The sequence below is a fragment of the Coregonus clupeaformis genome, chromosome 27 (assembly GCF_020615455.1).
Source record: "Coregonus clupeaformis isolate EN_2021a chromosome 27, ASM2061545v1, whole genome shotgun sequence".
NCBI lineage: Eukaryota > Metazoa > Chordata > Actinopteri > Salmoniformes > Salmonidae > Coregonus > Coregonus clupeaformis.
The window spans coordinates 4,253,881-4,267,214 of record NC_059218.1 but is presented as its reverse complement, the minus strand read 5'-3'; the positions used below and the strand labels follow the sequence as shown (position 1 = coordinate 4,267,214).

At 44.2% G+C, this 13,334-nt stretch overlaps 1 protein-coding gene across 1 annotated transcript in view; it reads right to left on the bottom strand.

Annotated features, from left to right (window-relative positions):
- The window catches only part of LOC121541411 (LIM domain transcription factor LMO4-B), a 30,595-nt gene extending 18,149 nt beyond the window's left edge, over positions 1-12,446 (bottom strand). The window contains exon 1 of the mRNA XM_041850399.2: positions 12,042-12,446. The gene's annotated coding sequence lies outside the window, so the exon portion shown is untranslated. The remainder of the gene's footprint in view (positions 1-12,041) is intronic.
- Between the last annotated feature and the right edge of the window lie 888 nt (positions 12,447-13,334).

Sequence of the window (13,334 nt, the reverse complement as noted above, 5' to 3'; positions counted from 1 at the left end):
TCAGACGGGCCTGGACATGTACTGGCTTAAGCAGGGGGACACATCTGGCATTGCAGGATTTGAGCCCCTGGCGGCGTAGTGTGTTACTGATGGTAGGCTTTGTTACTTTGGTCCCAGCTCTCTGCAGGTCATTCACTAGGTCCCCCCGTGTGGTTCTGGGATTTTTGCTCACCGTTCTTGTGATCATTTTGACCCCACGGGGTGAGATTTTGCGTGGAGCCCCAGATCGAGGGAGATTATCAGTGGTCTTGTATGTCTTCCATTTCCTAATATTTGCTCCCACAGTTGATTTCTTCAAACCAAGCTGCTTACCTGTTGCAGATTCTGTCTTCCCAGCCTGGTGCAGGTCTACAATTTTGTTCCTGGTGTCCTTTGACAGCTCTTTGGTCTTGGCCATAGTGGAGTTTGGAGTGTGACTGTTTGAGGTTGTGGACAGGTGTCTTTTATACTGATAACAAGTTCAAACAGGTGCCATTAATACAGGTAACGACTGGAGGACAGAGGAGCCTCTTAAAGAAGAAGTTACAGGTCTGTGAGAGCCAGAAATCTTGCTTGTTTGTAGGTGACCAAATACTTATTTTCCACCATAATTTGCAAATAAATTCATTAAAAATCCTACAATGTGATCTTCTGGATTTTTTTTTCTCATTTTGTCTGTCATAGTTGACGTGTACCTATGATGAAAATTACAGGCCTCTCTCATCTTTTTAAGTGGGAGAACTTGCACAATTGGTGACTGACTAAATACTTTTTTTCCCCACTGTATATATATATATTTCCTTTTTTATGGGGGGGGGGGTAGTTTATTTTTTTTGCCTCTTGAGCCTGTACCCAGGAGCTTCAGCGCCTATAAGCCCCTGCATTAATCCGGCCATGATCACACTAACTACAACCATACCAGCGTGCAACTGCAGTGAGTCAGCTATTGCTTTTCACCGGCTTCATAATTATGGCCAACAGCAACAATATAATTGCAGGGACGGATTTAATTTTCCAAATGAACAACAGCGTCCTAATTTCAGTAAGGGCATGTTTTGCTTTAATAGTGCCCTTCCCACAAGACATTTCAGTCCACCGCTGGTCCACCACAGTTAACTCAAAGCCGCCCCCGCCCTCTCTGCGTCAAACACCTGGCTCCAATCAAGGTGAGCAGAGTTCCATAAGAGAGAGACAGCGCAATGCTTGGCTGACCCCCACAAAGTGCCTCATGTGGGGAACCAACCCTGCACCTCAGGACCCCTACAGAGGAACACGTCAATGACCTAAGAGGGAGTAAACCCTGGTGGTACAGCTTTTTCCACTGTCATTTTCTACAGCGTCTGGTGGAATGGATGCATGTGATACATTCATTACAAACCCCTTAACTGTAACTGCTGTAACCCATCTAGTGACATTTGGACTGATGAGATAGTTCTTATACATTCGTGACATAGGTCTGTAATAAGTTAAGTGCTGACCAGTCAGTGAGTGCACACACACAGACACGCACTATATCAAACATGAATATCGGCACAAGACATTTCTCAGTTCGATGGGTGACCGTTGCACTAGGCAGTTTCCACAAGCCCCTTTCAAAAGACAGCCGTCAATTTCTCTGCAGAGTTGAAAAACACCCCAAACCAGGCAAGGCCATTGGAGAAAAAGGGGGAAGTTATACTGTTGCTTCAAATCAAAGGTATTTTATGGAGGACGAAAGGAAGAGAGCTTGGCTTGACGTCTGCATGTGGAGGATTGCCTGCCGTCTGGGACGCCATCACGTTATTTCCTCTAGCTGTTCTTCCACCGAGGTCAACAGGCAACAGATGCCGTGGGGAGTTCAAAGGTCATCCACAGAGCTGCTCTGATTGGGGAGGGCCAATCAGGGGTCAGGGAGGGCCATGGTGCCACAGGAAGGCAGTGTGACCCTTTCCTGGAGGGGGGTCATCCTGGGACACAATTCAAGCATTTACCAGTCGGTTTCAAATGCCAGCTGGCAATGCGCTTTCCCACGGCCAGGGTCAATGACAACCCTGACACCCAATGAAAACTGGAGACCAGAGGCAGCAACTTGAGAGAAAAACATTCAAATACACCTGGGGCAACAACAGGGTTTCCCCTACTTGCTATTCTTAGCCGTGGGTCCCACAGCTGCATCCGAGGATGGGGAACTGAAATCAAATTGAAATGAAAACACTTGATGCCAGAGTTCTTTGGGCAATGAGGACATTGAATAAATAATATGGGAAACATTGAACAGTGCAAGACAGGGGGGACAAAACCTTGCGCAACTATCATAATTGCACACAGCTATAAACAATTATGTAATAAGTGCAATGAAGCCATTGTGTACTATGAATACACAGCCTGTCTAGTGCGTTTACAGTTTGGAGCACAAGATACCTTACATGACCCTCTTCTACTTGCTGGTTTGCAGTCCGTTTCCTGTGCTCAGAGCCAGACTCCTCGGGCAGTGAATTACCAGCATGAAATCAATTACTATACCCCAAAATACAAGAGCCTCCACCCTTGTGAAATAAAGACAGGAATTCTGGTCAAATCCAGGAACAGCGGCACCAATGTGACCTCCCTTTCTCTCGTAGCTCTCATAGACATGTACTTGAGTATGAGCTACCCTGTTTTTCTTTTTCAAAAAGGAGGACTGGGGTAGAGCAGTGGTTTTCAAACCTCTCCTCTGGGACCCCCCAGACGTTTCACAATTTAGTTGTAGCCCTGAACTAGCTCACCTGATTCACCTATTCAAGGGTTTTGACTAGATGGCATACAGCTACGACCGGAAGTAACTTTTTCGTAGGAGGTTAGGAGAATTAACGTAGCAGGTTAGGAGAAAAAAGGCTAACATTAGGAAAGGTGTTAGGGTTAGCAGGTTAGGAGAGCATTTTAGCTATGAAAAGTTTTTTTCCGGTCATAGCTATATCCATCTAGTCACAACCCTATTCAAGGGCTTGATGATTAGTTGACAAGTTGAATCAGGTGTGCTAGCTCTTGAATAGGCAAAACACACACACACACACAAAAGTATGTTAAATCTAGAATCGGCTTCCTATTTCGCAACAAAGCCTCCTTCACTCATGCTGCTAAACATGCCCTCGTAAAACTGACTATCCTACCGATCCTTGACTTTGGCGATGTCATTTACAAAATAGCTTCCAACACTCTACTCCGCAAATTGGATGTAGTCTATCACAGTGCCATCCGTTTTGTCACCAAATCCCCATATACTACCCACCATTGTGACCTGTACGCTCTCGTTGGCTGGCCCTCACTACATATTCGTCGCCAAACCCACTGGCTCCAGGTCATCTATAAATCACTTCTAGGCAAATCCCTGCCTTATCTTAGATCATTGTCACCATAGCAACACCCACCCGTAGTATATCTCACTGGTCATCCCCAAAGCCAACACCTCCTTTGGCCGCCATTCCTTCCAGTTCTCTGCTGCAAATGATTGGAACGAACTGCAAAAATCTCTGAAGCTGGAGACACTTATCTCCCTCACTAACTTTAAGCATCAGTTGTCAGAGCAGCTTACTGATCACTGCACCTGTACACAGTCCATCTGTAATTAGCCCACCCAACTACCTCATCCCCATATTGTTATTTACATTGTTATTTATTTTGCTAATTTGCACCCCAGTATCTCTATTTGCACATCATCTATCTAATTGCCCAACATCAGTGCCCAACCTCACTAATTATCTTTTGGCTGAATGGAATCAAGTCCTTGCAGCAATGTTCCAACAGCTAGTGGAAAGCCTTCCCAGAAGAGTGGAGGCTGTTATAGCAGCAAAGTAGGGGGGACCAACTCCATATTAATGTCCATGATTTTGGAATGAGATGTTCGACGAGCAGATGTCCACATACTTTTGATCATGTAGTGTACATGGAATGGCTGAGGGTCCCCTGGGGTAGAGTATCTATATGGTATGCAAACATTTCCTCGAGTACAATATGTCAACAAGTCCTATGCCTCAACGTTTTTTTTCTGGGCCGCTGGCAATTTGCCTGTAGAACAAGTTAGTCTCCCTTGACTCCAAACAGATCATAACATGTACCGCGAAGCCATGGCAGCCCAAGTTCAACCGAAGGGGATAACAGACTACCCTTAAATGAATGATTATTTCCCTGTAAGCTTTACTTCGCCTTCATACTGAAGCCTCCAAAGAACTCCTGCTGCAGTGCAGCTATGTGGGACTCTCAAATGGGTGAACAAATCAGGGCTCTAGGCTGCGACCATATAGTCGTATTTTGCGACCCTTTGATTTGGCTGTGCAAGTTATTCTTACTTGGTCACACTGGTGCGAGCTGTACATTCCACCTGGTCACCTCCAATCAAAACATCTTGTTTTTTTAGGCGGATAAAACGATGATTTGGTCAAACAGTAAAGTGCATTATTCTCATCATTCCAGTAATGAAAGTGTCTTCCCTGCCGCAGTTCATACTGTATTACAATTGACATATCTAATATGGCTTTGAGATACGGAGCTGCGCATCGCCCATTGCGAGTGCACTACGCCTCATTGGGTCTTATTGAACTTGGTAGGAAGTCAATTAAATGTATAGAAATCATTTAGAAAATTAATTAATTTGCCCAAGTTTATAATAAGACATGAACAGAATATATCAAATAAAACGGTATTAAATAAAAAAGTGCCGAAAACAACAGGTGTAGACCTTACCGTGAAATGCTTACTTACAAGCCCTTAACCAACAATGCAGTTAAATGAAAAGTTAAGAAAATATTTACTAAATAAAGTAAAAAATAAAATAAAAAGTAACAATAACGAGGCTATATACAGGGGTTACCAGTACCGAGACAATGTGCAGGGGTTCAGGTTGGTCGAGGTAATTTGTACATGTAGGTAGGGGTAAAGTGACTATGCATAGATAATAAACAGCAAGTAGCAGCAGTGTAAAAACAATTCAATGTAGATAGTCCGGGTGGCCATTTGACTAATCTCATGGCTTGGGGGTAGAAGCTGTTAAGGATCCTTTTGGACCTAGACTTGGCGCTCCGGTACCGCTTGCCGTGCAGTAGCAGAGATAACAGTCTGCGACTTGGGTGACTGGAGTCTTTTGACAATTTTTTGGGCCTCTCCTCTGACACCGCCTAATATAGAGGTCCTGGATGGCAGGAAGCTTGGCCCTAATGATGTACTGGGCCGTACGCACTACCCTCTGCAGCGCCTTATGGTCGGATGCCGAGCAGTTGCCATACCAGGCGGTGATGCAACCGGTCAGGATGCTCTCGATGGTGCAGCAGTTAAACTTTGAGGATCTGGGGACCCATGCCAAATCCTTTCAGTCTCCTGAGGGGGAAAAGGTGTTGTCGTGCCCTCTTCACGACTGTCTTGGTGTGTTTGGACCATGATAGTTTGTTGGTGATGTGGACACCAAGGAACTTGAAGCTCTCAACCTGCTCCACTACAGCCCCGTCGATGCGAATGGGGGTGTGTTCGCCCCTCCTTTTCCTGTAGTCCACGATCAGCTCCTTTGTCTTCCTCACATTGAGGGAGAGGTTGTTGTCCTGGCACCACACTGCCAGGTCTTTGACCTCCTCCCTATACTCTGTCTCATCATTGTCATCGCTGGTGCTCTCATGCATGCTTCATTGTTTCTTGCCTCGAAGCGAGCATAAAAAGGCATTTAGCCCGTCTGGTAGGCTCGTGTCACTGGGCAGCTCGCGGCTGGGTTTCCCTTTGTAGTCCATAATAGTTTGCAAGCCCTGCCACATCTGACGAGCGTCAGAGCTGGTGTAGTAGAATTCAATCTTAGTCCTGTATTGACGCTTTGCCTGTTTGATGGTTCGTCTGAGGGCATAGCGGGATTTCTTATAAGCGTCCGGATTAGTGTTCCGCTCCTTGAAAGCAGCAGCTCTAGCCTTTAGCTCGGTGCGGATGTTGCCTATAGTCCATGGCTTCTGGTTGGGATACGCACGTACGGTCACTGTGGGGATGACGTCGTCAATGCACTTATTGATGAAGCCGGTGACTGAGGTGGAATACTCCTCAATGCCATTGGATGAATTGCGGAACATATTCCAGTATGTGCTAGCAAAACAGTCCTGTAGTGTAGCATCCGCGTCATCTGACCACTTCTGTATTGAGCGAGTCACTGGTACTCCCTGCATTAGTTTTTGCTTGTAAGCAGGAATCAGGAGAATATAATTATGGTCAGATTTGCCAAATGGAGGGAGAGCTTTGTATACATCTCTGTGTGTGAAGTAAAGGTGGTTTAGAGTTGTTTTCCTCTGGTTGTGACACGCTGGTAGAAATTAGGTGAAACGGATTTAAGTTTGCCTGCATTAAAGTCCCCGGCCACTAGGTGCGCCGCTTCTGGAGGAGCATTTTGTTGTTTGCTCATGGCCTTATACAGCTCGTTGAGCGTGGTCTTAGTGCCAGCGTCAGTTTGTGGTGGTAATTAGACGGCTATGAAAAATATAGATACATTCTTGTTAGATAGTGTGGTTTACAGCTTATCATGAGGTACTCTACCTCAGGCGAGCAATACCTCGAGACTTCCTTAGACATCGCGCACCAGCTGTTATTGACAGCCACCACCCCCCCCCTCGTCTTACCAGACGTAGCTGTTCTGTCCTGCCGATGCACGAAAACCCAGCCAACTGTATATTATCTGTGTCATCGTTCAGCCACGACTCGGTGAAACATAAGATTTATATGACAGTTAATATCCCGTTGGTAGGATAGTCTCGAATGGAGATCATCCAGTTTATTCTCCAGTGATTGCACATTGGCCAATAAAAAGGATGGTAGAGGCGGGTCTCCCGAGTGGCGCAGTGGTCTAGAGATGGCACAGTGGTCTGTGCCACTAGAGATCCTGGTTCGAATCCAGGCTCTGTCGTAGCCGGCCGCGACCGGGAGACCCATGGGGCGGCACACAATTTGCCCAGCGTCGTCCAGGGTAGGGGAGGGAATGGCCGGCAGGGATGTTGCTCAGTTGGTAGAGCATGGCGTTTGCAACGCCAGGGTTGTGGGTTCGATTCCCACGGGGGGCCAGTATGACATTTTTTTTTTTTATGTATGCACTCACTAACTGTAAGTCGCTCTGGATAAGAGCGTCTGCTAAATGACAAAAATGTAAAATGTTACCCACTCGCCAACGAATTCTCACAAGGCACCCCGATCCCCGCCCCCTGTATTTCCGTCTTTTCTTCACACGAATGATGGGAATTTGGGCCTGGTCTCAGAGAAGCAGTATATCCTTTGCGTCAGACTCATTAACCTTTTCACACGTACCAACAAACGGGTGTGATCCTTCTACAGTGGTCCCTGCAGCGTACGATCAAACCGGTTTGATTAGAACGCTTATTTAGAACATCCAGTTTCGATTGACGGAACAGTCAGCATTTGAGCTAGCCACATAGATTTGTTTTACAAACACAGTCCTTACAAAGTTATGTCCTCAATGTGAGCAGTTAATTTTTTTTATGCAATGTTCAGACATTCACAGAAGTAGCGACAGCATACACAATCATCCAAATCGGAAAATGTAGGCTACATTAGTCCTAGCGCTAACTGACGAAAGATTGACGTAACACAAGAGGTCATATTTAGAGAACTCTCGGCTGACAGAAACCACAATATGAATTAGCTAATAGCAATTACTATTTATAATTCATCACATCACGGGTCAGCTCACCATTGATCAAAATAATTGAGTAAAACACTTTCTAGTAATCGAAAGTAATCGACAATGTTTAGTTTGTGCGCGCCGCAATGTTTGTTTTTCGCTTCAACCAAAGATAAGAGGAGACAGTTTGGTCTGTTTGCAGTATGCATGTTGAAGGGGGTGTGTCATCTAGGATCATTCACTTCCATAAGTTTACTAGAAAGATGAGAGAACCATTCCTTCCTCAGTATAACATCTTTGGTCTGACAGATGTTTACGCGACACCCAGAATGCATTGTATAATGTCAACAAACATGGCGCCACACATAGCTGGCAAATATCTTAGCATTAGCTCATTATAATCCGCACAACCTTCAAAAAAGTATTTTACACACATCACAGGTGTCCATTACAATCTATGCAATAATCGGAATGCATTAGCTGTCACCAGTACTTGAAAACTTGAATAAAACTGTAAATGCCAGCTAGAAAATGTGCCAGTTCGTGCAAGACTGCGCAAATGTCTGCAAACTTGATTTGCGGAAACACTAGGGAAGTGCTTGGGCTCTCCTCGAAGAGAGAAGTTTGTCCGGCTCAGTAAAGCCTCAAACATAAATTGTCCGCAACACTGAAATGGGCTTCTTCTACATGAATTAATGAGGATGCGGAACACACCTCAATTCCAACTGTTGAGACATAGCCTATAGATAATTAGCAGGCAGCGTGTGTTAACTGTCCTGTTGCGTAACAATCACATTTTGGAACAGTGAGTGCATTTTGACATCACGTGCATAAAACAACTCAAACTGGGGCGACCGTTAAGAGATATTTGGAACTCACGTGTGAAAAGGTTAAAGAAACAATCTTTGTCCAGTTCGAGGTGAGTAATCGCTGTTCTGATATCCAGAAGCTCTTTTTGGTCATAAGAGACGGTAGCAGCAACATTATGTACAAAATAAGTTACAAACAATGCGAAAAAACACAAAATAGCAGTTGGTTAGGAGCCAGTAAAACGGCAGCAATCCCCTCCGGTGCCATTATCATAGAGCAGTGATTCGTATTTCCTGCAACTTTCTGTAGAGGCAGCGACACGGGAATGCCCGTCTCATCTGTGTGTGTACGATGCACATATGTCTACCACTGTAGCCGTTAGCGATGCGAATGAGAACTGTCTTCTGCTAGATGGAGAAAGGCTTTCGCAAAAACCTTCTCATTACCTATTAAATATCTTATGCCTATTTTGAGTGCGAAAACCTGAAAAATAAAACAGGGATTTTGTTTTTGTATTGGGCCCTAGAGTTCCCACTTCCTCATGTGGTGAATTACCACATTTACATTTTAGTCATTTAGCAGACACCAACTGAATTAGGCCTATATGTCATATTAGTGCACATAAAGATGAAGGCAAATTCATCTCTATTGAAAAAAAACATCTGGAGCCCTATTTTGACAAAAATATAACAATTGTACCTTAATTGTCAACGCAAAATTCATGACAATCACTGGATTAGGTTACATATCAAAATATCTTGAATCATGCATTCCTGCTTGGACATGTTAGGTGTTACAATGTATATATTGCATACCATCTCAGTAGTCTATTACACTTCTTAATAAGCATTGTGAATCACTTTAAGATGATTACAAATATGTCTACTGCATGACGCCACAAACCATTTTTTGGGTGTGACCAAACGATGGGCTGGTGCCATCAACTGAAAAAGGTTTGCCACCACAGGAAAACGTTAATCTGGAACCCTGCAAATAAAAATGCGCTTTTTAGCATTCCTTGCCGTACCTGCAACAAGTTGCGGGAGCACAGCGAATGTATTCGCACACCAAATGCAATCACACAGACAGAAACACCTGCAGAAACGTCACCCGTACACTAAGAGATGACAAAATAACCTCACAAAATAAAAGACTAATCTCATGAAAATGAAAATCCATTTAATAATCTTTCGCAGCACACGACAAAATCTGAGACTGAGCCATGCCCTGGGGGATGTTATCATCAGCTTCGGAGGGGGAGCCATTGATATTTCAATGCAGAGCAAGCCCCAACAATTACATTACCCTAAACGGGACTTAGACAAGCTTATCTCCCTGCTGAACACACTAGACACCCACCTAGTTTAGAGGGAGCAAGGACTTAGTGTTCCTTCTTATGACCTCCCAGCAGAACTCCATATCTTCATAATGCCGATTTGTAACCAAAGCCTATCGCTAAAAACAAGGTAGGGCATTTCTCCTGGCAAAGGAGCATCTTGGCTTTCTAAATACAAAGAGGAAAGTCTACGCAAGCATACCAGATAGAGGAAAGAGCTGCACACACAATAAGGACAAAGTTTAGAGGGGAGTGACAAAGAGTTATTTTTGTTAAGATGAACATTTTGGAGACTGCCTGGCACTCTGTCCTTGACAGGGCTACTTACGCTCGTTCCTCTGATAAACTGGAGTCATTGTCAGGAAATAAGCGTCTGTGGGCTCTGATTTGTAATAACCCCGGTCTCCGCTGCTGTGTTTGATGATAAATGAATTATCAAGCAAAACAAAAGGTTAGTGAGGAGAAGAGACAGCCCTGTTCCGCTCTAGTAATAGACTGATTAAAAACAGAGGCTAATGAGGAGGAACACAATACCGTGGCTGTCTGAGTAAAGACTGATGGATTGCATCTGGTTTCGGGTTGGCAGACCAAATAATGGTTCACTTGCCGATACCCAATTGCATTTGGCTCTTCTTCATTGAATTACTCACTTGTTGGGGATAAATATACTGAACAAAAAGTGTTGGTCCCATGTTTCATGAGCTGAAATAAAATATCCCAGAAATGTTCCATATGCACAAAAGCTTATTCCTCTAAAATGTTGTGTACAAATTTGTTTACATCCCTGTTAATGAGCATTTCTCATTTGCCAAGAAAATCCATCCACCTGACAGGTGTGGCATATCAAGAACCTGATTAAACAGCATGATCATTACACAGGTGCACCTTGTACTGGGGACAATAAAAGGCCACTCTAAAATGTACAGTTTTGTCACAACACAATGCCACAGATTGAGGGAGCGTGCAATTGGCATGCTGACTGCAGGAACATCCATTTCTTTACCATAAACCGCCTCCAACGTTGTTTTAGAGAATTTTGCAGTACATTCAACCGGCCTCACAATCGCAGACCACAATCGTAACCCCGCCAGCCCAGGACCTCCACATCCGGCTTCTTCACCTGCGGGATCGTCTGAGACCATCCACCCGGACAGTTTATGAAACTGAGGCATATCTGTCTGTAATAAAGCCCTTCTGATTGGCTGGGCCTGGTTCCCTAGTGGGTGGGCCTATGCCCTCCCAGGCCCTCCCATGGCTGTACCCCTGCCCAGTCATGTGAAAGCCATAGATTAGGGCCTAATCTATTTATTTCAATTGACTGATTTCCTTATATGAACTGTAACTCAGTAAAATAGTTTAAAATTGTTGCGTTTAGTCTTCTTATATTACAAAGCTTCTTTGGAGAAGCACCTACCTAGGTAGTATAGGCCTATATAACCTTATTTTCTAACTGTGTTTTTATAAGACCACCAGGCATTTTGTAGGCTAAGGCATAGTTGCCTTATCTTGTTTAAATTAAATTGATGTGCATCAACAAGTCCCATTTAGCAAAGTGGCTTAGATCAAATTTCACCAGTCACTTTGTAGAGAAGTATTACTCCCTCTGCCTTAGGTAAACCTACACTAATGAAAACCTGTCAAAACCCAACCCCCCAGTTTAAATGAACAAATAATCCGCTCACACAAGCGAGGGGAAGTCGTTTGTAATTAAAATAAATAGCATGACTGTACCATTAACAGCCACTATAAATAGTACCAATAGCAGGCCTACAGCGAGCAGTGGTCAGGCCCGCTTGGCACCAAGGCAGATTAGCAATATATCCTTCTCTTTTAATAATGCGCTCAGGGGCCAGAACTACACCCATCCCTGTTTCATTAAAAAGGGTATCCTTTTTAATTAACATTACGTAGCACAACTCCCCATTGTATAAGGGCTCCCTTGCAGCGGAGATGCAGTCAAGACACACACACACACACACACACACACACACACAAACTAACAGCATGGACGAACCGTTAAGAGATGTGTGTTATGAGTGGTAAAAGTGAGTAATGTCCTCCACTTTCACCACCGGAAAGAAGGAAATGTAGAATCACGGACGAATAGCTTGCGCTCAAGAATCTGTCCGAAACATGTCAGACACAGGCTGGAAAAGGGGACCAACATTTTGTAGTGGGCAATTATAGCCTTAAATTCATAACTATGTAACAGTCTAACAGTCATCCGAACCCTAGGCTGCAAGTTTTAACAATATTGGACTATGGTAAACAAATATGTGGATAAATGTTATGCGCTGCAGTGCTCACCTTGCCGTCGTGGTAGTTTATGTGAAGTGAAGGCGAGGAAATTATCACGATGGTGGCCCGTGTCACCACACGAGACGTGAGCGAATTCAACCAATTCGTGGACTGCTGCAATGATAGATTGTGGCCGTTCTCAAGATGTAACAACTTCAAACAGTTGATATGTATTCCGATTGGAGAGCATGCAGACTAGTCCAGAAGTAATCTAGGCTAACTCTGTTTCCTTACTTTATACTGCGTCCGTCGACTTCATGGATTTGAAATAGACATGTGAACTATTAGGCTAAATATGGTGAATGAAGTATTTCTCATGTCAAACAGTCAATCTCTGCTAAAATAATGTGGTTCTTGTTCATGGACATACAACGTTTAGCGATAAGAAGGCGGGGCTACTCCCTAGTTCAAAGCCAAAAGGGAAGACAAATTGAAATCGTTCCTCCTATGACGAGCTCGAGGTTCAGCCCCCCACTGAGCAATGTTGAAAAACCAATTCATTAATCCTTAAAGGGGAATTTCGCCCTGGGGTAATCTGGTCTTGTTTTCATCATGTCAGAGGCATTTCTAGGTCAGTGAGATGTGTTTCACACATAAATGCCCAGGAGGTCTGCGATTCACATGCTGAATGATACACCCTATGACGGCTTCCCAGGGTGCAGGGGCAAATCTGAAAACAAATGTAGTCCTGCATTGTGGCATTTGGCAAAGACTATGCGATACTGATCGCTCTATACATTTTTGAGTGTAGATATGGTTGTCCTTGTTCGACAGAGCCAATGGATGTCTTTCAGAGATGTTCCTATCAGCGGATTCATTGCTAAATATACAAGCTCGCAAAGTTTTTCCAGTCTCTGAAAGACTACAACTCGTGTGGGGCAGTGCTTCGTGCTCTGGCCCCGTCCCTCCCTCAAGACAGGCTTTTTTGAAAGGGTGGCGGACACTAATGCTGTGTTCACATGCTAGTCGGAACTCTGACATTTCCGACTTGCTAACTGGTTGTAGTTATACACGTGCCGTGTTCAACTAATCAGCAAGTCAGAAATGTCAGAGTTCCTAGTTCCGACTAGCATGTGAACGCGGCATAACAGCACCATCCTTTGGCCAAAAATGAAAGAACTGACCAGATCACAATGGTTTCAAGTGATTCCTCTCATCAACACAAATTTGACGATGTAGCATTTTTTTGCTACATGGTGACATTCAATCATACATGTTTCAACGGGAATATAGCGAAGAAGATTCTAAACAAAGAGTTGGATTTAGTTAGAAGCTCAGCTACAGCCAATGCCAGCACCAAGA